The following is a 24,031-nucleotide window of genomic DNA, read 5'->3' on the forward strand; positions in this document are numbered from 1 at the left end:
AAGATGAAGCAACTTGGGAAAGGGAGGATCGTCTTCGACTCGAGTATCCCGCCTTCTTCTCGGAGGAACCCAAATCTCGGGACGAGATTCTTTTGAGTGGGGGTGAGTTGTCACACCCTAGCTAGTCATGCATTAGAGTGTTGCATCATGTTTATTCTTTCATCAGAAACTTGAAATGGGGATGACAGAACCCCCAGTCCCTCTGAAACCAATTAGGGTTACTAAAATAATTTTTCAATGAACCTGAAATGCCCTTCTAAAATGTCCATCATTTTAGCCTTGGTTCAGAACCTCTGCCAAAAATGGTGCACACTTTTCTAGGCCATCCTAGGGTTCTTGAGTTAAATCATAACTATTTGAATTTGGGCATTTAAAATAATATAAAATATTTAAATGCTCAAATATCTCCAAACTAAAATGTTTCATGTTGGAAATATTCCAACTATGGACCAGGAGTAGTTTGGTGATTTTTGGAGTTGCCTAGGTATTTTATTTAATTCAACAAAGTTGCAGAATTATTAAATAAAACAGAAAACAGAAAAGAGAGGAGAAACTTACCTGTGCGGCCCAGCCAGCTGGCCGGCCCAGCTAGCCAGCCCAGCACTGTAGCTCCTCGTCGTCTTCCTCCCCACGCCCCGAAGCTGCTGCGTGCTCGCGCGCGCGCGGCCGCGCGGCCACCTCCTGCTTGCCGACGCCCCCTGGCCGCGTGGACGACGCCCGCAGCCCGTCCCGATCCCCCCTGCTCTCGCTCACTCTCCCCCGTTTCTCCCTCGCTCTCTCTCGCTCTCGGCCGAACACCACCGTCGCCGCCGTTCGCCGTAGCCACTGACTCCGGCCACCCCTCGCTCCCCCGAGTAGCTCAGAAGCTCCGCCTCGACTCCCTCTTCCTCCCCACCGCTCCACGAGTCCCCGGAAGCCCTGCATCGCCGCCACGTCGCCGTTCCCCTCTTCGGACTCCGACCACCGTCGCCGACGAATTCGCCGTCTCCAGCGCGTCCCCGAGCCCGCTTCGACGCCCACTGCAACCGCGGTGAGCTACGCCACCGTTTCCCCCTCTTCTCCCCCTCGTTCCCTCACCGTAGCTGCATCCCCACCTCGGCCGAACCTCCGCCGTCGCCGAGCTCGCCGTCGACGCAGCTCCGGTGACCATTTGGTCACCCCGGCGAGTCCAACGCGTTCACAGAACCCAGTAGAGCATCCCTAGCGCCTCACTTTGCTCGACTTCGAGCTCCAGCACCACTCCCGTGCACGACCGAACCCCGGCGGCCGCAGCTGAGCTCGCCGCCGTCAACTCCGGCCACCCCAACCCCAACGGACTCCACCAAGAGCCGCGGGTCGTCCTCAGCTTCACTCCGGTGGTCGCCACGTTCCATTTGGTGGCCGAAACGTCCAAAACCACTATCGCCGCCGCACTGTTGGTCGCCGCCGGCCAGAACTCCGGCGAGCTGACGTGGCCTAGTTGATTAACCACTAATCCATCACCTACTGACGCTGACAAGTGGGCCCCAGGGGTTAGTCAAAGCTAACCAGCCCGGGGTCAACGCGGGATTAGCCCCTGTGACACTGACGTGTGGACCCCACACGTCAGGTTTGACCCGAGCCAGCCCTGTTGACCTGCTGATGTCACTATGATGTCAGGCTGACGCAGTAAATGATATTTCTGGATTTAAATTAAATCAGGAAATTCCAGAATATTATTTAAACTTCAAAAATTCATAACTTTTATTCTGTAACTCCAAATTGGACAAATAATATATGAAAAATGATCAGAAAAATCCAATCTATCCATCTGTACCATTTTCATGCATGATCAAACAAGTTAAGTTGATGTTTTAATCAGAACAAGGAAAGGCACTTTAAAAGGCCATATTTGAATTTGAAATTTGAATCTTTGATTCAAATTTGTTCAAACCCTTCTGGTTTTAGTTGCATTAGCCCAACACACTCATATTGCCATGTTTCATGCATGCATCATATTGTTGCATATTGTTTGGTGATGTTTGTGTATCGATGTCCTTTGCGACAGGATCTGTTCCCGAGGAGTACCGTGACTACCCTAACGAAGAACCGTATCCGTGCAACGAACCATCAGGCAAGCAACCAACCATTTGATCATATCGATACAATCCCATGTTCTCGCTCCTGCTCTCTTTTACTGCATTAAGACAACGCGATTCAAACTGCTGTGTGCTACGGTAGTTGAACCCATTTCCTCTGCATGACCTGTCATTGCCACAGTAACTAGATGAAACCCACTAGCATGTGTAGGAGTTGATTGAGCCATATGTATGTGTTGTTCCTACCTTGCTATGCCTGCTATGCTTAGAGTTGTGTCAGGTCTGGTTCATCTGGGTGATGGGCTAGAGTGAAATGATTATGTCGGTAATGAGAGTGGTGTGGTGAACACGATTTGGTAAAGGTATCGATGAGAGGCCATGTAGGAGTACATGGTGGGTTGTTTCATTGAAGCCGACCTTAAGCACTGAGATCTGTATGTGTGATTTAAGAATCAGCTACTACCATGCATTGGGCCCGAAACCAATGGACCCTCTCGACTTCTTATTCACCCTAGTTCTCCGTCCAGGAGTTGCAAGTAGTTTCTGGTGTTTGTAGCCTACTGGAGGCCGTGGACAGCGCTGACCGTAGGGGTGGGCTGTGATGCGGTAGGTACGTGGCACGGTGTACCGAATACCCGTTAGGTATCTCGGGAACCCTGTTCACATCGTTCGGGGCCGTATGGGAAACCTCGGCCGGACTCCCTGCGGATGGAACCTGAATAGGCGATAAACCTGGACTGGAGGCTTAGGTGATTAGGTAGGTCGTGGCCGACACCCACGTTGGGCTTCCGCTTGAAGGTTGCCGAGTACATGTCGTGTAAACGACGATAAGTGGTGAGAGCGTGTATGAAGAAGTACACCCCTGCAGGGTTAACATGATCTATTCGAATAGCCGCGTCCGCGGTAAAGGACTACTTGGTTGCCTATACAGTTCATAGACAAGTAAATGGAAACTATTAAAAGCCTCAAGATAAGTGTGAGTGCCGAGGATGGCTCTTCCGTAGGAAGACGGAGGTGGATCCTCGGTAGTGTATTGAAGTGGTGAGTAGTGGACTCGTGTGCGCAAAACATTTCAAGTTGGAGTATCGTAGGATAGTCTAGCCAAGAGTCAAAGCTGGCTTGCTGCAATAACTCCACCAACCCTTCTTGATACTATGCATGTATGTAGGATCTGATGTAAGTCTTGCTGAGTACCTTTGTACTCATGTTGCTATAATCTACATTTTTACAGAAGACGCTGCAACCCCTTCTGATGGGTTCTATGTAGACGTTGACATCAACGAGTAGGCTAAAGACCCAGGTGGTGACCCTGAGCTTGTGATGGACCACATAGTATAGTTAGGCTTCCAAGCCTCTTTTATTTTAATAGTTGTCTGTACTCAGACAAGTTACTTCCGCTGTTGGCTTGTATGACTGTATGACTTGTATGTTGGGTCGTGAGACCCGTACCTTTGTGTGTATGTTATGTATGGCTCACTGAGCCTTAAATAAAGTACTTGTGTCGTAGAGTCATGTTGTGATGCTTCGTTGTATTTGCACATATCGAGCATATTGTGTGTATGATTGAAATGCTTGGTATGTGTGGGATCTGACTATCTAGTTGTTTATCTTTAGTAGCCTCTCTTACCGGGAAATGTCTCCTAGTGTTACCGCTGAGCCATGGTAGCTTGCTACTGCTCTGGAACACTTAGGCTGGCCGGCATGTGTCCTTCTTCGTTCCTGTGTCTGTCCCTTCGGGGAAATGTCACGCTTTGAGTACCGGAGTCCTGTTAGCCCGCTACAGCCCGGTTTACCGGAGTCCTGCTAGCCCAGTGCTACAGCCCGGACCCACTTGCTGATGACCGACACGTTCGAAGCTGGGTCATGGATGCCTGTCCCTGTAAGTCTGTGCCACTTTGGGTTTACGACTAGTCATGTCAGCCCGGGCTCTTTATCATATGGATGCTAGCGACACTATCATATACGTGAGCCAAAAGGCGCAAACGGTCCCGGGAAAAAGGTAAGACGACACCCGTGGGGATACCGTGCGTGAGGCCGCAAAGTGATATGAGGTGTTACCAGCTAGATCGATGTGACATCGAGTCGGGGTCCTGACAGTTTCTCTCTCAAACATTATGTCTCGGTGCCTTGCTCGGTAGCCCCCTTGATATGTAGACTTCTCGCGCACGCACAGCTGTAGTGACGATGACGATGAACCCAACGTGCGTTGTTTTTACCGGCCTCATGTGATAGTTTTCACCGTGTTTTCTTTTAATTAACAAGGCAACCTTTTCTTTGTTGCTACTAGTGAATCTGAAACCATTCGGGGCAGACATAAAATATATCACTTCAACCCAATTATCGCAGCAACTATTTTAAAAGAAATTAGCTAGCTGCCCGTGCGTTGCACGGAACATCAAGATGCATTTGTATGAGTAGTTTATCTTGTGAGAGAAAAGGCTGAACGAGGGAAGGCCTTATTTGCGAATGTGGACAGATGTGTGGGTATATTTTTGCAAAATTGCCATAGTTTCTTTCCTATCCGATAGATATAAATCCGACGGCCTATACTGCAGGAAGGCACGCACACCATCATCACCAACTTTGTTTTCTACTCCCTTCGTCCGAAAATAATTGTCATCAAAATGGATAAAAAGAGATTTATCTAAAACTAAAATACGTCTAGATACATTTCCTTTTATCCATTTTGATGACAAGTATTTCCGGACGGAGGGAGTATTTGTCATTTTAGAGATTTCAACAAGTGACTATGACCGGACCTTACCAACATACTCAAAAAAGTAGTCCATAATTTCGATGCTACCCTCTTTTCTTGGTGGTGCAGTGCCATCAGGATACCTCATAAATAAATCAAGGACAAATCTGAACCCTTCCTGAAAAGACATACGGAGCAAAATGAGTGAATCTACACTCTAAAATATGTCTACATACACATCCATATGTGGTAGTCCATTTGAAATCTGAAAAAGACAAATATTTAGGAATGAATGGAGTATATATCTCCAGCATGGTCTACAACAAAAATGTACTGGGCTGGTTAGCGCCAGATGCTTGCAACGCGATGACATGAGTTCGAATTATGTCTTTTAACTTTAGATTTTTATATTATTCATTACTCTACTCATTTAATATATACTTCTTTCGCTACTCTACTGACAGTGGAACCCACAGAGTACTTAGAATACAAGATTAAGTATGGACTTGTTTCTTTTTAACTTTCTGTACGAAGCTGTAGCCCTGCAAGTCACGTGTACACTGTACATGCAATTAACTTTTTATAGAGGGACAATCATACAGGCAATTAACTCAAATGGATTGGATGTCACTCTATTATTTCCAGCGTAAAGAGCATCTCCAACGGCAGCCAGCAATTTTCCTCCCGCTTCCTTCCGCGGAGGATGACATCAAACGCCAATGGCATACATTTTTACAACTCTAACCAACCAGATGAAATTCGTGCAAACATGGACTGATTTCATATAAGCATGAAGTATTTCGTATAAAAAAGCCGGATCTTCATATAAACATGATGGATTTCATTACATTTACATGGACTAAGAGGTGCCAATCCGGCTGTCTTGTATAATTAATACTCCCTCCGTCTAGAAATACTTGTCCTAGAAATGGATGTATCTAGACTTATTTTAGTTCTAAATGGCCGCCCGTGGACCCCTTTGTCTTCCTCATGTCCGTCAGACACTTGCGGGGTCGACGAAGGTCCTCGGAAGAGACGAAGCATCAAAGAAACCATCTGAATCTGCGGTCGTCGCCTCGGCGGTGGCCTTCATGGGTCCCAAGTGGCGGCGGCCTCCCGTGTTCTAATTCTCCTTGATGATGGCGGCGGACACGGAGAAGCTGGCCACCGACTCGTCGCTCTCCACACACCCGGCTTCTGTCTCTGCCTGCATGGCGCTGCCGCAGGCATAGGAGGCGCTCCCACAGACACGGGAGGCGCGGACACCGCAGACACTGGTGGCGCGGTACGACGCATCAGCGACGGCGCCCGTACCGGCGTGCTCGCCCCGTGCCGGTGTGGAGCAACGCGCCACTCCTCATGCTGAACTGGAGCGGCGAGTTGCTGAACCACGCGCCTGCTTGGGGCGGCAACTGGCTCCGTCAGGCCAACCGAGGTTTGTGAAGCACCGAGCAGCCTCACCCGTATCCGGAGGGCTTGGCAGGCCACCCAGCCGGGTAATATGCCGGAGAACGGCTCATCAGAAGCCATCGGAAGAGTGGAGAAAATGGTGAAGGAGGAGATGGGGGAGCGGCGGAGGGGTGCAATTCTTGCCCGCTGTCTGTCTGGCCTCCTGTAAATAGAGGGCGGAAGGTAGGAGCTAGGCCAGCGTCTGGCCTCGTTTAAACTGAGGGCGGACGGGAGGAGCTCGGCCGGTGTTGCGTTTAATTCCGGCCCGCTCATGAATGGACGTGTGGCCGGAGTAGGATTCTCGGTTTGCACGCAGGTTTAACGGAGGGGTTTAATGGAGGCGTTGGGCTTGCAGCGGGCGGCGCAGTACTATTCAATTTGACAGTAGTAATGAGCCGTCAAATCACAAAGGCCCTCACCTCTCGTGAAACCGACCGAGCTAGACTGCCCTGCCCTCTAGCCTTTTAAAAAATGTATATACTCCACTTCTGTATAGTAGTAGTATCGATGGATTGCGCCATGGAGCAAAACTTGAAATAAAAAAAGGTGGTACATATAGAGACTCTCGTCGCCAAATTATGCAAATAGTACTATTAAAAAGGCTTGTCACAATAATGGTGTCCAACATAAGTGCACAACCCACCCCTCAAATAAAACTAAGCACCCTGGAATTCTTTGACAAAACCGATCACCCTGAAATTCTTTGACAACTAAACTGCTGGCTATATGATGTTGGCCATATATATTGTACGTATATAATGTGAAGAAACGAGTGGTAGTACTATACCAACTAAAAGATGGAATGTAAGAAATACTAGTATGTACGTACTGAAGAGTTAAAGTAACAAGAAGAAACATAACATAGTTCTGCTGGGGGCTCAGCACAACACACCCCTCAAATTAAATTAAGCACACCTGAAATTAAACTTTGCAACTATTTCGGTAGACACTACATTAGAAGTTTAGAACCACCATGAGCAACAACACTGCCACCTTACTCGGAGTCCTCGTCCACGTCCTCGACTTCGTCCTTGTCCCTCTTCCTCTTGGCCGATACTTCTTTGCTTGAACCGCACACTTGGCTATTGATCTTCATCCAACCCTCGTAGATATTGAAGCAAAGATAGACATCCATTGCAGTGTAGTGGATGTGGTCTATATCTAGTACATTCCGCTGCCATGCAAAACGATGAAACGTGTATGGAGGTTTCTCCAGTTTACCGTGCGAAGGATGAACCATGGCTCATGCCAGGGTCAGCATTGAAGGCTGACGAGAGGACACCAGCCAATTCTTCTGGAGGTTGAAGGTGTTGCCCACAACGAGGCCTATCCGACCCAGGACTTCTTTGTCATTACCGAAGTCTACAGTAACGTATTTGACTAGGTTACTCTCGAGAAAGTCCTTAAAATCCAGGCATTCAACGTCGGCATGGCATATGTGGTAGACCAAGCATAAGTCATGCACGCAAACCTGGATCATGGCGGGCTTCTTCCTATCTTCGTCCTTTAGATCCTTCTCTCGTCCCAGGACTATGGTGTACTCAACATCTATCCCAGCGACCCACTCATCATCTGAGTCTTCGAACATGCGTCTGAAGCGAGAAAGGCATCTTTTCACCATCGCGGAAGAACGGGTGTAGATGACGTCGAACTCATCGCCGGTGATGGTTCTAACCTTGTACTCACCGCCGATCGTGGAGATTTGGGACGCCATGGATTTGGGAGGAGGGTTAGGATTAGTGGAACTGTCGTAATGTGAATGGACGGGATGACTAGGAGCGAACCGCCGTAGTATTAAAAGACGTGCGGGGACGAGTAGGAGCGAACTGCCAGCGTGTGAACGGCAGGGTAGTGGCTTTCCATTCTCCCATGATACGGGCTTCCGAGAGCCCTTGGATCTGAGATCGAATGGTTGCATGGCGTGATTCTAGACCTATGGGTGAATATCCTATCCTGGAGGGTTATTCTGCAAATTTTTAGCAACTTAGCATGCGATCGTTTGATCTCAGATCCAAGGGCTGCCAGCAGCCCGTATCATGGTCGCGCCTACCATGACCGTCGTGTCGTTCGCGCAGTCGGGTCTTGGAAATTTAACACGGTGTGTTAGGCTATCTGATGTTGGCATGTCATACATAGTCATCACTTAGTCACTCATACTACAACAAGGTTAGCTATAAGGTTGGCTATAAGTGTACTTTTTTTTACTCCTCTCTATCTCTTTCTTCGTACTCCCTCGGTCCCATGATATAAGAACGTTTTTGACACTAGTGTAGTGCCAAAAATGTTCTTATATTATGGGACACAGGGAGTACTAGTATTTATTGCATTTGCCAAGGAGTGACCTCTTCCAATGAAATGGTGTGCTTATTAGTTTTTTTTTGCTAAGTTTGCTTCATTTAATTAGCTATAGACTCAAAATTGTCTTTTCACCTAGGTACACGCGCTTAGCACCGTATCTTCCTTGGCTCACCAAACTAGTCTCTCTCTTCTTGATTAACTTGCCACGTCAGACTTTATGCCTATGTGGCAAGCTTAGCACCTGTAGGAGCAAGTAAGTACAATAGTGCACTTTACATGTCATTTTTGCATATGTGGAGGAAAGAGAGGCAAGGAAAAAGTGGAGAAGTGGGCTCTCATGCAAGAGCCAGCCTCTACTACATGCTGGAGCATTGGGAGAGGCACCTGTATGGAGGTGGTCAGGAATCGGGAGACTCACGCCGGTCGTAGCACCGCGGTTAAAATGATAATGGCAAGTCAAATCATGGGGCCCCACCTGTCCAGCAGTAACTCGATGTCAAATCACACAACCCTATGTTTGCAGCAGCCTTCTCCCTCGTCTTCTCGCGTCTCTGTCGAACCGACTAGGCAGAACTGCCCTGCCTCCTACTGTGCAGGAAAAGCCCGCGCAGTATACTCCCTCCGTCTAGGTGACCAAGGTGGAGAGGAAAACGAGAGAACTTAATGTTTAGGGAGTATTTGCTAAGGCTGGTTGTAATAGTACTCCATCCTTTCTGGTTTATAAGGCTCAATTTAAAAATCTCACCAACCAAGGTAGATGGTTAGTGGTGGAATACTTTTTGTAGTTTGCAAAAGCACCTAAGTAATGCTCTTGTTTTTCTCAAAAAATTATGTTTATCAATGCATTAATTGCAATGCATGCATGCATAAAGTACATGCATTGGTCAATTTTCTCTCAATACTTGCATGCAATGATTTAATGCACCTTGGAATCTGAACATGTGATGGGAAACAACCAAATTGATCCTTATAAAATGGAAAAACTAAAATTTTGAGATAAACCCTATAAACCGGAAAGGAGGGAGTACTAGCCTTAGCAATTTTGATGAGGTGTCATATAATTAAATGAAGAAAGAGAGAGAGTTGAGTACTATGTGTCATACATGGCAATAAATAGAGTACTACATGATACTAATATATGATACATGGCATAGGAGTACTAAGTATTATTAATACAGTTTTGCTAGAACTCATCTAGATGAGATATAATTTGGTCTCATTCATCTTTTATAGCCATTGGATGTGATGCTTTAAGATGCGTTCGTGCTGACGTGGGTTGTATTTGTTCTTGTGCAACAAACTAACCACTACATGTCATGTTTGATAGTCTCAAGTCATTAAAAGCATGCAAGCCCCACATCTCTTATCTGTGGATTCCTCTATTTATGTCAAAAAATAAGAAACAACATGAGAGCTAATGCACCACGCCTATGTGTTTACTATTTGTTTTTCGTAAGATGACTTAATACTCACCTAGACGGAGGGAGTATTCGATTTGATAGCGGGCGGCGCAGTTCCCGGTACGGCTTTAATGCAGACGAGGGAGGGAGTAGTGGTTCCCGATATGTTGAACGGACAATGCATCCTCCTTCAATTAATGCATGAGGGAAGTAATGGGAGGAGGTTCGGGAAAAGAGGCTGCATGATGTGAATGCAACGCAGTTTGCCCTCATTGCCCTCATATAAAGGTGCCCCTCCATTCCAATGCATCTACCACATCATACGCACCTAAGCATTTGCCTAAGGCACCTACGCTAAGCGCAAAAGACCTCACTCCAGACCCATGACAGTGATGCGCGTGAGTGGCCAGCGGCTGCGCCAGATGGTCCACGACGCCGGCCTGCGGCATGGCGCCGAGGATCGTCTCCAGATGGTGTTGGAGACCGGCTGGTGGATGGCCGCCATCGACACCAACTACGACTCTCAGTTGCACCAGATGATCGTTGCCACCAGCAACAAGTTGACCATCCTCAAGAAGCTCGCGGACGACATCGTCGTACTCCTCCAGCCCGTGCGCCTGGGCTCCTCATTGCCTGCCACCCTAATCGGCCTCCATGGCCGGAACCTCTTTCAAGCACTGGTGGCCCTGTGACTGCCCGCTGACGCCACGAAGAATGTCCACCTGGAGGTCGCGCTCGCCGCGAGGCGCCTCGCCCTACAAGAATTCATCGACCTGCACGTCCACGTGTAGGAGCAAATCGTGTACATAGGTATCTACAAGGCCAGTGAGGACGCTATGACGTTGGCCTTCCTCAACCGGATGGAAGCCTTGGATGCCTTTGCTGAGAAGCACCTCGACCTCGCCACAAAAGCCGCCGCTCCTTAGCCGCCGGTCGGTGGCCCGGCGCACTAAGTTGAGGAGGAGTAGGTCGTACATTCATGGATCCATCTTTCTTCTTGCCTTCTGTAACCACCACTGCGATCGCATCATCGTGGCCTTAATTCTTATTATGTTGCTGCATTCTCGTTGTAGTCAATACCGACATGTGCGATCCCTTTGCTTAATTATATGCACCACTATAACTAGTACTCCATCCATCAATTTATAAGTTGTTCTTACCTTTTCCATCAACTTCGTCCAATGCGCGGACATCTTGCTAGAAACACTAGAATATGTCTATATAATCCGTATGTGATAGTCCATTTGAAATCTCAAAAAAGACAAATATTTAGGTACAGAGGGAGTAATATATTAGGAGTATATCAAAACAATAGTGATTTCCTTCAAGTTTGTGAACAAATACTACTATTCTACTACTTTGGATCTGTCGCAACGCATGGGCACATTGCTAGTAAAAGGAAAAGGCCTGCCGCGTTCGCGTCACACCCCAACACGCCCGGGAATCGGGAGTACTCCACGGCCCGTCCGGCACGACACATAGCTTAGGGAAGGCGTGTTGCCTAGCATTTTCACTTTCATGTGGGACTGACGTTCAGCAAACCGACACCCCGCCCGCCGCCGGGTTGGAAAACAGAAACAAGGGGAAGATCTAGCTGTAGCACGGAAGCCCAGAAATTTGGTGTCAGATGGGGCTCGTTGATAGAGTAGGAGCATTCCGTACTAGTACTTTTCCTACTAGTACCAAGTTTGTACTCCTAACTAATCCCTCCGTTCCAAAATAGATGACCCAACTTCATACTAAAGTTAGTACAAAGTTGAGTCATCTATTTTGGAACGGAGGGAGTATATTACTAGTACTACCACTATACAACTAGTACGTACGTGCACGGCACAACATTGTAGGAACAAAAAATGGGAAGATCTTGTTTTGGGTGATTTATCTTTTTTTCAATCAACGTAGTATGAATAATATGATGTGGGGGGCACCCATGAAGCTTATGTGGCTTGGTTGCATGGCTACAAAAGGTTAGAGAAAAATAAATAGATAATGTGTTTGGAGTGCACTCCACTAAATAGATATACTTGGGATCCATTGCAACGGACCGGCACATCTATATCTATACCCCCTATATAGTGTGTGAAAAACTTTGAAAGTTGGTCGTTGGATGAAGCCAATCCGATGGTACAAATATGGCAAATCCGAGCACTACTGGCCGTTGGATATCATCCACCAGATTCTGCCACATGTATAATCTAGAAGACTCCATGGTTGAACTTAATTCATGACTAACTTTGCCACAACTAAGCTTAGGCAAAGTTATTAGTTCTTCAAAATGAGAGCCACAAGTTGGCAAGCCAAAGGGAATCTTGCCACATTTTTTATGTGTTTGTCGTGTGGGGCCTTAGTGTGGCTAGCCTAAGGTGTGGCTTGAACCAAACACTCACGTAAGTTAATCAAACTTGCCTAACCTTACATTCCACCAGATTTTGCCACATGTTAGAATCCAGAAAACCCCACATGTAGAAGCATAATGCACAAACCACCAGAATCTCATGCGTGAAATGCACGTGTACCTTACTAGTACTAGTTGGTAGTAGTAAGAAACAAATTCCAGTTTTGGCATGAGCTCGTACTGCGGGAGCACCACAAGGCCTGCCATTCTGTCACAGACATGTGGGACCCATAAGTGTGGGTCCCACCTATCAGCGAAGGAAAGGTAGGGCAAGGCAGTGATAACCACATCAGAGGATCCATGTCCATGTCGGGGGACGTCGTGCCGTGGGTTGGAGCAGCGTCGTAGGAATCGCGTGTGGGTGTGGCAGCGGTAGAAACAAGAAACGTGATGGTCGCGGTGGTTCAACTTCCATGGACAAGATGTCATGTCTGCTGACACATGTATATCAAAACTAGAGTGTTTATATTTCAGGCATGTGAACAAGTATTATTCTACTACTTTGGATCCATTACAACACACAGGCCAGCACATTGGTAGTAGTAGTAGTGTCCATCTCTATCTCTAGAGGCCTTCCCTCATTCATCCTTTTCTCTCACAAGATAAACTACTCATACAAATGCATTTTGATGTTCCGTGGAACGCATGAGGATGTTTCCTTGGGGGTCTCTCCAGCACGGCGTGGCCATAGTTGCAAGTTGATGCCCCTTGAGATGCCAACGTTGAGGGTCACTCGGATTTCCTCCGATGAGGAGGTAAGATGAGTTTGATCACGTGGTAAATGCATTCTAAAGACTACTTCTGTGTCCATTTCCAAATTCTCCCCCTGCCCACTGTTTCACAGGTTAGGCTCAGTGCGAGTGGAGATTGGCTTGCATATGTACGGGAGGGTACCAGCATCAATTTGCACAACATTTACAATGGTGACACCGTTCCCGTAGAACCTTTGTCAAACATTGGGATCAGCCATGCAACTTACCGCATGAATTGATACGATGGAACCTCGAGTGTGGCACGAGTTTGTGCTACGAGAGCACCACAAGCCCTGGTGCAGGAGTTACATTTCCCTCTCAGGGCCATCGGGACTGAGCTTCAGCGCCTTTGAGTCAATAACATGTGGACCCGATAGGTGACTGGTCCACATGTAATGCTCCTGAAGGAAGAGGGGCAGTGGGTCCAAGAGGGGTGAGCCACAGGTCGGGGGACGTGTGTTGTCATGGGTTCGAGCGGCGTCATGGGAATCGCGTGTGGCTGTGGTAGAAACTTGACGCTCGCCGCATTTTAGGTGGCCCACATGTCATGCACACAAAGGCAGAGGGGCGGTGCGGCCGAGAGGGGTGAGGCGCATGTCGGGGGGCGTGGTGCCGTGGGTTGGAAAGGCGTCATGGGAATCGCAAGATGAAACGTGATGGTCGCCGTAGTTGAACTTCCATGGACAAGCTGTCATGTCTACGGACACATGCACTGCATACCGATCACTGGAAGGAGTAGCAGAGAAAGCTATATATGCGGATAAATAGTTCCTTATAGTCAAGCGGACCCATGCTACTAGTCTGTTCCAAAGACATGCACACCATCGAAATAGTCCATCTATATCAATATACACCGAGAGGGAATAAATTTTTTTACAAGAGAGCAAATAGTTCATCAATCCATAATGCCCTCCTGCTGGTGCAGCCTTTTATTCTTCTTCTTCTTCTTCTTCTTCTTCTTCTTCTTCTTCTTCTTCTTCTTCTTCTTCTTCTTCTTCTTCTTCTTCTTCTTCTTCTTCTTCTTCTTCTTGTTCCCATTCTCCATGGGAGACGGCTTCGCAACAAGCTCTTTGGACCTTGCAGCTATCTCGAAACTCACATGGGCATCGAGGGCAGCATATTTTATCCGCTCGTACGTCAAGGGATAATTCTCCCATCCAGACGACCTTAATGCCACCGTCTCGTCACCCTTCTGAAGATTTGTACCGAGCAAAAAAATTTCTACGTCGAATAGGGATGGTGTCTGTTTATCACAATCTTCTAGAGGAATTTTGATTTTGGTTTGTAGGTCAGCGATGCTTTTCAAATCAAGGTTGTACGGCTCCAGCTTCTGTTTGTCCCCTTCGATGGCTGCCCCACAGAAGTATATGTCCTCCCGAGACAAGAAATCATGAAGCTCACCTGGTATGGAGGGCGAGTGTATGATGTGGTACACCAAAACATCATCTGCGAGGCACAGCTGAAGGACGGCGGCGCGCTGGATCTTCCCAGGGGCACGCTCCGTGTACTCTGCGTCGAGATCGATGACCCTCGTCTCTACCATTTCGAGGGAGTTGGATACATTGTTGATCCACTGTCGAACAACCCTTGGGTGTGTAGGAGATATGCCCTAGAGGCAATAATAAATGATATTATTTATCTCTGAGTTCATAATTATGTTTATGTTCCATGCTATAACTGCAATGATTCTCGAGTCTGCAATATCCACGAGGCTCGAAGGAAGACTCATATGCACGTGTGGAATAATAAACGGTAAGAAGTATTCCTAGTTTGGCCTCTAAGACTAGCTCAAGTGTTGCATGATGGTTCAGTTTTCCTGATCATGGGCATGTCTATGCCAGCAACTTTGAGGGCACAATGTTAAGAGAACATTTGTGTTGAATCGATCCGGTTTGATGTTATGCTATGAGATTCATTCGTCACAAGTTAATGGTAAATAACACTGATATGGTTAACGTTTGCATGATTCCTTAGACCATGAGAGTATCGAGTTTCTTCATGCTTGCTTCATGAACTTTGGGGTTTGTTAAACGTCATCCGTAAATGGGTGGCTATTACGGCGGCTTACAGGTTCATGGAAAAGTGTGTCAAGTAACTTGATAGCTCAAGATTGGGATTTGCTCCTCCAACCATGGAGAGATATTCTCGGGCCCTCTCGGTGTTACGGTATCCATCATCGTCTGGCCAGACACAGTGTGATTTGATCACAGGGATGCCGGAACACGGAAACGAGAAAAGAGAACATACCAGTAACGAGGTAACTAGCATAGTGGACAAATTGTTGATCCACGGGGATGCAGGTAAATCTCACCTCGGGTCTATGTAACATATCGCGAAGCAACATGAATAGCACATGGCAACTTGAGGTTCACTCGAATATTCATTCGTGTGGGTATAGGGGTCAATATGGGTGTCCACGGCTCCGATGTTGATCATTGATCGGAAGGGGTTCCGGGTCATGTCTATACTTCACCGAACCTATAGGGTCACACACTTAAGGATCATCTATCTGTTGAATACTAGACAGGGAGTCTGAGAGAAAATCACCGAAAAAGTTTCGGACACCGGAAAAGTTTCGGACAGCGGAATCGTACCGCAAAGAAAGGTCATCGGATGAGTTTCGATGATACCGAAAAGTTGTTTTAGGATATACCATTAAGTCAATTTGGTTTCGGCAAATGCCTGATAATTCTTGAAGGGTGCCAGAATCATTCTGGAAGCTTTTTGGAATTTTCTGAGATAAAAACCGGAAATGTTCCGGAGCAGCCGGAGCCACTTCAAATGCGTTTCGCAGATGAAAATCACTAAAACCGGAATTGTTTCGGAACGCGTTGAAAATCATTTTAGTGGGTACTGGAAATGTTCTTAGCCCACATAAATATTTTCAGTTCGACCAGACGCTGAAAAATGTCGTCATGAATAGTGAAAATCAGCTTTATGGTTACTTTATGGAAAGCCACCTTTTGGGGCTTTGCTCCAAAAGATCTTGGGGATGACATGGATGGATAGGAGCCATTTTTTGGGCCCCTCATGGGGGTGTGGCCGGCCACATGGGGTATCCCCCCATGGGGACCCTCTTGTTCATAGGTTTCACTCCTAGGTCCTTGTGGAAGGACTTCATTCATGTGCATTTTGGGTTTTTGTGTGAAACTACCCTACCCCTTGGGATTTCCTATAAATAGAGGTGGAGGGGCAGCCCTCCACACTCATCCCCTTTGCTCTCATACAAGTTCCATGCAATGAACTGGCTTCTTCTCTCCCTCCTAGCGAAATAGTTTCGTAGAGCCGAAAGGCTGTCTGGGTTCCGGCAGGAACTAGTTCTGGACGGCGAAGCCCTACTGGATAGATGACACCGTATGTGTGCAACTATGTAGAGAGATCGTAGTTTCGGTCTTAGTTCGTGAGTGCCTCCCGAAGGGCTGTCCGTGTGACCGTCCGAGTTTTGAAGGTCCTCCCGAAGGGCTGTCCGAGTGACAGTTCGAGTTTCGAAGGTCCTCCCGAAGGGTTGTCCGTGACACCGTCCGGGGGGGCTGTTCGACCGTCTCCCGGAGGGCTGTCTGAGGAGAGGATGAGGGTATACATCCTCGCGGTTGGGAGGTTGTAAATCCTAGCTGCGGGGATGTGCACCGCCGTTCGTCATCGACTCTACTTCCCGCTGCGCTACGAGTCGGTAACGAAAAAGATCAAACCATGTATGCAGTCTCCATAGTGGTCCTGGGCTGGTGCGTAGGTCGGAAAATTTTTGTTTTCTGCTGCTTTCCCCTACAATGGCATCAAGAGCCATGCTATGCGTAGATGCAGGTTACGATCTAGAATACATGGAGATGTGTGGGTATTGCATAGTATAATTTTGGAGTAGATGAGATCTATTGCTGAAAATTATTTATGCGGGTGACAGATGAAATCTGTTACCCGACGTTCTTCTTGCTTCCCTAGAATTTGCATTTGCTCAATCTCGAGACAGCATGGTGGAATTTGACAAAGTTCTGGCAATCCGTGATCCTGATTGATCATGGAAGTGCTATTAGTTCTTTGGGTTCTGTCGTAGTCAAAAGAAAGATGAAATTCGCAGATGAAAAGGCATTGCAGATATGATCTGCACGGGGGTCATGCGTATGACGAAGTTTAGTATGGGGCTCGAGATTTAACTATCTCGTGTTTCATACACCCCGAGATGTTAATCTAGCAACTTGAATAATCATACTTGATGATAAAACGTTGGTAGCTGTGGTTTAAGTTGAAACCTTAGAAGCCACGAAAAACAAGTTTGCATGAACCGATTAGAAACGTCTAACTTGGTTTTGCAGGAGGGTTTGCATGTGCATGTGATGTGGTATAGCAATGCTCATATTCAATTTGATTATGTATGAGATGACTATATGATGTAAATTGATTAACATGACCTGCGTGTCATGATTCGGCATGATGGCTGGAGCCATATGATTGTCACTTTAGTGACCTGCGTGTCAACCTTAAGTAATGCACTTATTTTATTAGCTATGGAGATAGCGATATTATGTGGTGCACCGACAAGGTGGTGGAAATCTTCACGAAGGTGAACACCGACGCAAATGCCGAAGACGAAGAAAGGGCTATACCATATCATGATATTATGAATTGCCTGAGATGTTTATCCCTTATGATGCACCCTTCTTGATTGCGCGGTAGTCGCTTTTATTAGGGTGATCTCTCACTAAAATATCAAGTAGTTAGTGTTCTCCCAAGTGTAGCACCGTCACGGCACCTATCTTTTCGGGGTGCGCCATGGATGCATGGGTACGAACGATTAGAGAAGTGTTAGGCGGGTGAGGTCAGACCTCGCAACAAGATCACTTCGTTGTCTTGACGTTCATGGCAGGATCGTCCTGAGCTCGGAACACACGCATCGAAAGATGAGCAAGAGTCACATAGAGATGTGATCGGCAAGTTGGCCTACCGATTAAAATTCCCGTTATGAGATGATGATTCTATGGCGATGAGTTGAAGTCTGGATCTTGTATCACTCAAAATTAATTATGAGAGATATTGATTTGAGTGGGAGCGCACTGTTGAATTAACATGCTTAGTTCTCAGTGAAATTAATTATGAACACTGTCTAAGTGTTTCTTGCAAAATAGTTGTAGAATAATGGCTCGCATTTCCACCTTCCCTGTTAAAATTGAATAGCTGTTAAATATCTGGTTAAAAACTTTACGATTGGTAACGTAATGTGAGGATTGTCCTCAAAAGTGTCGAGAAGGACTTTGTCCTATCGCATGCTTTCCGTATCCTCCTGCTAATGCTATGGATCATGTGACTCCCGTCCTTCGATCCAAAAGCTAGAATTCTGTTACGGTCAAGTGGAATATGTTTGCTTCCATGAAACCCAAACTTTGAAAGTTGGGACAGTTATATGATATTCATGGAACTGAAAATTAATTTTTAGATACAAACAAAGGCTAAAAGATATGAAATATCCAAAGTAATGTTTGTTTGCAAGTATTAGTAAAAGTGTTTACTATGCATTTGACTGTTGGGAAGGGGATCCAGAAGAACGCCTGTCATATGATGAAAGGTGAATAAAACAACAACTTAAAGACAAAGGAAGTGTCCGAAGGGTGTTAGTGAGACTTTCACGCCTAGGAAGTCCGGGGCTAACGCCACTCTTAAGTTGGGTGCTTCTTCTGAGAGTAGGAGAAATACTAAAAGTTAAACTGTTAGAAGTATAAAGGCAAAAAGAAAGAAGACTGGAATATCCAGCTCATGTATGAATGTCATACAAGTTTTTGATGTATAGAAGGCTGGTCAAAGATATAGTTCTTGGGAATTATGATTAAATTGTTAATCATTGAGTTTTGGGTATTGTGAGTTAATCACAAAGATACCCACTCGATTGCATTCTATTGCAACTCGATGTAAGAACTGCTATGGCCTGAAAGACTAGCCAGGAATGAGGTTTAGGTATACACAGGGAACATAGTAAATGTTACTATACTTTCCGTCGGTGTATTACCGTCTGTATTTATTTTCATAACTCATTATGAGTTTCACACTCTAGCCCATTGCATAAGGTATCTTGCAAGAAGGTTGTTCATAAGAGAACTTTTCATGTTCAGTGTTATGAATAACATAAGGGACATACTTTCATTATGAATGAGATGTATGTTATGAATATGGATAATAATACATTACCTCTAGGTTTATTTTCATAATTCATTTTAGAGTTTCATACACTCTAGCCCATTGCACAATGTTTTTGCAAGAGAGGTTATTCATAAAAACAACAATTGTTGTTCAGTATTATGAATAACATGAAGGGCCATGCTTCCATCCAAGATGGGATGTATGTTATGAATATTGATGGTAATATGATACATCCATAACACTGACGCTAAATGTCACAAGACTAAAAGAATACCACACAAGTGTGGCACTACATTTGGTCACATTTGGGGAAACCCGCATGGAAAATTCCATTATCATGGATTTTGAAGTCATTTGATTTTGAATCATCTGACACTTGCAACTTTCCTCCGAAAGGTGAAGTGACTGAAATACCGTTCACAGGCAATAAAGAATGAACAGCAAACTTATTGGTGATCATACATTTGATGTATGTAGTCCGATAAAAGTTGCAAGTAGTGGATTTATCTATCTTCAGAAATGGATCAAATAGATATATGGATATTTACTTGATGAGACGTAAGTCTGTATCTTTTGAAATCATTCGAAAGGTTTTCAGAAATGAAGTAGAAGTTATTGTAACAAGAAAATTATGTTTCTACAATTTGATTGTAGAAAGGAATATTTGAGTTACAAGTTTAGCGAATGTCTGATGAGTTGTGAAAGGGGATTCATAACTTGCACTTCCTAGAATACCACTGCAAGTGGAAAGTCTGTGAAGATGTAATCAAACCATTTATGACATGGTAAGATCAAAGACGACATAAATAAATTTGCCATTATCCCTTTTAAAGAGTGATGCTTTAGAGACTGCGGCTTTTACACTGAAAAGAGCTCCATCGGGTCTGTTGAAATGACGCCATGGTATGGTACGCCCAACCATGTTATATATTTTCTTAAACATTTGGAATATGGGGCTTGTGTAAAAGGTTACAAACCTATTCCAAATCAGACAAGTGCTACTTTGTAGGTTATCCCAAGTCATTGGGTACTCCTCCCTCACTATACCGAGGCAAATAGTTTTGCCACGAAATAGTATGCTTTTAAAGAGAATGGTTCTTTCAAAAAGGTGAGTGGGAGAATAGTGCAACTCGACGAGATAAACAGTATCTTCGTCATCAGATCAAAGGAAAGAGACCTTGGAAGTAATTCCAGAGTTTCCTACTGCGACTGATACGGAAGTCTCTACAATAAAATGTATGAACTTCGGTCGAACTTGTAGTTGAACCACGTAGGCAAGGCTCGTGCAAACCTCTCATGTGCGTAGATGAGATATTGTTGTTGAACAATAGTATACCTATGATACACAAGGAAGCGTTGATGGGCCCTAACTCCAGAATTGGCTAAATGCCAATACAAACGGAGTTAGTTTCCATATAATTGATTCAAGATTAAAACCTTGATACACCTTTCGGAAGACTTAGAGTCTAACGAATATTTATGGAACTTAAAACTGATACGGATAAAAATGTTTATCCATAAGTTTAAGGAGTTGACTACGATGAGGTTGTTTCATCGTAGCAATGCTTAAAGTCGGTTCGGGTTGAACTAGCAATTAATACATATTTCAATCTTGAGATATGAAACGTGGATGACAAAAGGATTTCCATCTGATGGAAATGAAACCTAGGACTTGTATGTGATACAGTTCAAAGTAGTTTGTCAATCCAAAGGATGCTAAGTAAGGATGCAAACTTCAGAGTTCCAGCGATGGACAGAAGAGAGCAAAATGGAGTTGGAATCTTCGTGTTTTGATGAAATGCTCAAAAGGGGTTTTGACTTCATCAATGGGTAACGAAGATGCTTGTAATTCAAGAAAGTAAGTGGGAGCGCAATAATATTTCTAAAAACCTTGTGTGCTTGACACATTGGTAATTGGAAATAAATTTCTTGACACGAATTAGGACTTCATTTGAAAATAGTTTTTCGATGAAGTGCTTAGGCTAAATAGCCTTGATATTAGGCATGATGATCTATGGAGATAGATTTACCTAATAGGGCTAAGCAATAAATACATATTGACAAGATGCTAAAACCGTTTAGCACTAAGAACGAAAAGGAGTGATTCTTGCCGAAGTCACATGGAAAGAGTTTTTGCAAGAATCAGTGTCCCAACACACTGATGAGCAAAATACATGATGCAGATTCCACACACTTTTGTGTTTGGATTAATCATGTATTCCATGGTATGTAAAACAACCAGATATGTCCAATACTCCCAAGATGTTGCGAGTATGGATACTAAAGTGATCAAAGTACTGATCATGGGACAACAGTGAAAGATGTCATTGAGTACTAGAGTAAGTACTGATGATATGTTTTCTCGCAAGCGGAGATCATGAAGAGTTTGTTGTAAAATGTTACATCGATACGGTCTTCATCTTTTCTCCATGCGATTTTTGATTTAAGTTAAGGGTTTTGTGTAATACACAATATGGTGGCACAGTAGTTGGAAATTGCTCCCAACAGGATACTGTGGCGAATTCTATAACAAATGACTAAGTATGTTGACTCTTTAGAAGCGACAAACAAGATGTTGAATCATATAGTTCATTCATGAACTTAGTATGGTACCAAGATGGCTTTTGTCAATGGGACACTACTGCAGGTAGTTTCTCCATAACTCAGTCTGAGGAATCCAGGTTCAACCAGTGATTCACATTTATACAAAGCCAAGTCCGCACAAAATATGAATTTTGTGAAAGCGTGAAGACGCGAGGATATGCAAAGATACACACGGAGCTGAAGTCGTCAGATCCGTTGGACATCGGGCTATAGCACAAGCGAAGCATATTTACCCCAATGTGCCATAGGTGTAAAGTGCATTAGCATTGACTAGATTATTGACTCTAGTGCAAGTGGGAGTCTGTAGGAGATATGCCCTAGAGGCAATAATAAATGATATTATTTATCTCTGAGTTCATAATTATGTTTATGTTCCATGCAATAACTGCAATGATTCTCGAGTCTGCAATATCCACGAGGCTCGAAGGAAGACTCATATGCACGTGTGGAATAATAAATGGTAAAAAGTATTCCTAGTTTGGCCTCTAAGACTAGCTCAAGTGTTGCATGATGGTTCCATTTTCCTGATCATGGGCATGTCTATGCCAGCAACTTTGAGGGCACAATGTTAAGAGAACATTTGTGTTGAATCGACCCAGTTTGATGTTATGCTATGAGATTCATTGGTCACAAGTTAATGTTAAATAACACAGAGATGGTTAATGTTTGCATGATTCCTTAGACCATGAGAGTATCGAGTTTCTTCATGCTTGCTTCATGAACTTTGGGGTTTGTTAAACGTCATCCGTAAATGGGTGGCTATTACGGCGGCTTACGGGTTCATGGAAAAGTGTGTCAAGTAAATCGATAGCTCAAGATTGGGATTTGCTCCTCCAACCATGGAGAGATATTCTTGGGCCCTCTCGGTGTTACGGTATCCATCATCGTCTGGCCAGACACAGTGTGATTTGATCATAGGGATGCCGGAACACGGAAACGAGAAAAGAGAACATACCGGTAACGAGGTAACTAGCATAGTGGACAAATTGTTGATCTACGGGGATGCAAGTAAATCTCACCTCGGGTCTATGTAACATATCGCGAAGCAACATGAATAGCACACGGCAACTGGAGGTTCACTCGAATATTCATTCATGTGGGTATATGGGTCAATATGGGTGTCCACGGCTCCGATGTTGATCATTGATCGGAAGGGGTTCCGGGTCATGTATATACTTCACCGAACCTATAGGGTCACACACTTAAGGGTCATCTATCTGTTGAATACTAGACATGGACACCGAAAAAGATTCGGACACCGGAAAAGTTTCGGACAGCGGAATCGTACCGCAGAGAGAGGTCATTGGATGAGTTTCGATGATACCGAAAAGTTGTTTCGGGATATACCATTAAGTCAATTTGGTTTCGGCAAATCCCTGATAATTCTTGAAGGGTGCCAAAATCATTCTGGAAGCTTTTTGGAAAATTCTGAGATAAAAACTGGAAATGTTCCGGAGCAGCCGGAGCCACTTCAGATGCATTTCGCAGATGAAAATCACTAAAACCAGAATTGTTTCGGAACGCGTTGAAAATCATTTTAGTGGGTACTGGAAATGTTCTTTGCCCACATAAATATTTTTAGTTCGACCAGACGCTGAAAAATTTCGTCATGAATAGTGAAAATCAGCTTTATGGTTACTTTATGGAAAGCCACCTTTTGGGGCTTTGCTCCAAAAGATCATGGGGATGACATGGATGGATAGGAACCATTTTTTGGGCCCCTCATGGGGGTGTGGCCGGCCACATGGGGTATCCCCCCTTGGGGACCCTCTTGTTCATTGGTTTCACTCCGAGGTCCTTGTGGAAGTACTTCATTCATGTGCATTTTGGGTTTTTGTGTGAAACTACCCTACTCCTTGGGATTTCCTATAAATAGAGGTGGAGGGGCAGCCCTCCACACTCATCCCCTTTGCTCTCATACAAGTGCCATGCAATGATCTGGCTTCTTCTCTCCCTCCCAGCGAAATAGTTTCGTAGAGCCGAAAGGCTGTCTGGGTTCCGGCAGGAACTAGTTCTGGACGGTGAAGCCCTGCTGGATAGATGACACCGTATGTGTGCAACTCTGTAGAGAGATCATAGTTTAGGTCTTAGTTCAGGAGAGCCTCCCGAAGGGCTGTCCGTGTGACCGTCCGAGTTTTGAAGGTCCTCCCGAAGGGCTGTCCGAGTGACAGTTCGAGTTTCGAAGGTCCTCCCGAAGGGTTGTCCGCGACACCGTCCGGGGGGGGGGGGGCTGTTCGACCGTCTCCCGGAGGGCTATC

This window comes from Triticum aestivum, chromosome 6B (genome assembly GCF_018294505.1).
Source record: "Triticum aestivum cultivar Chinese Spring chromosome 6B, IWGSC CS RefSeq v2.1, whole genome shotgun sequence".
In the NCBI taxonomy this organism is placed as follows: Eukaryota; Viridiplantae; Streptophyta; class Magnoliopsida; order Poales; family Poaceae; genus Triticum; species Triticum aestivum.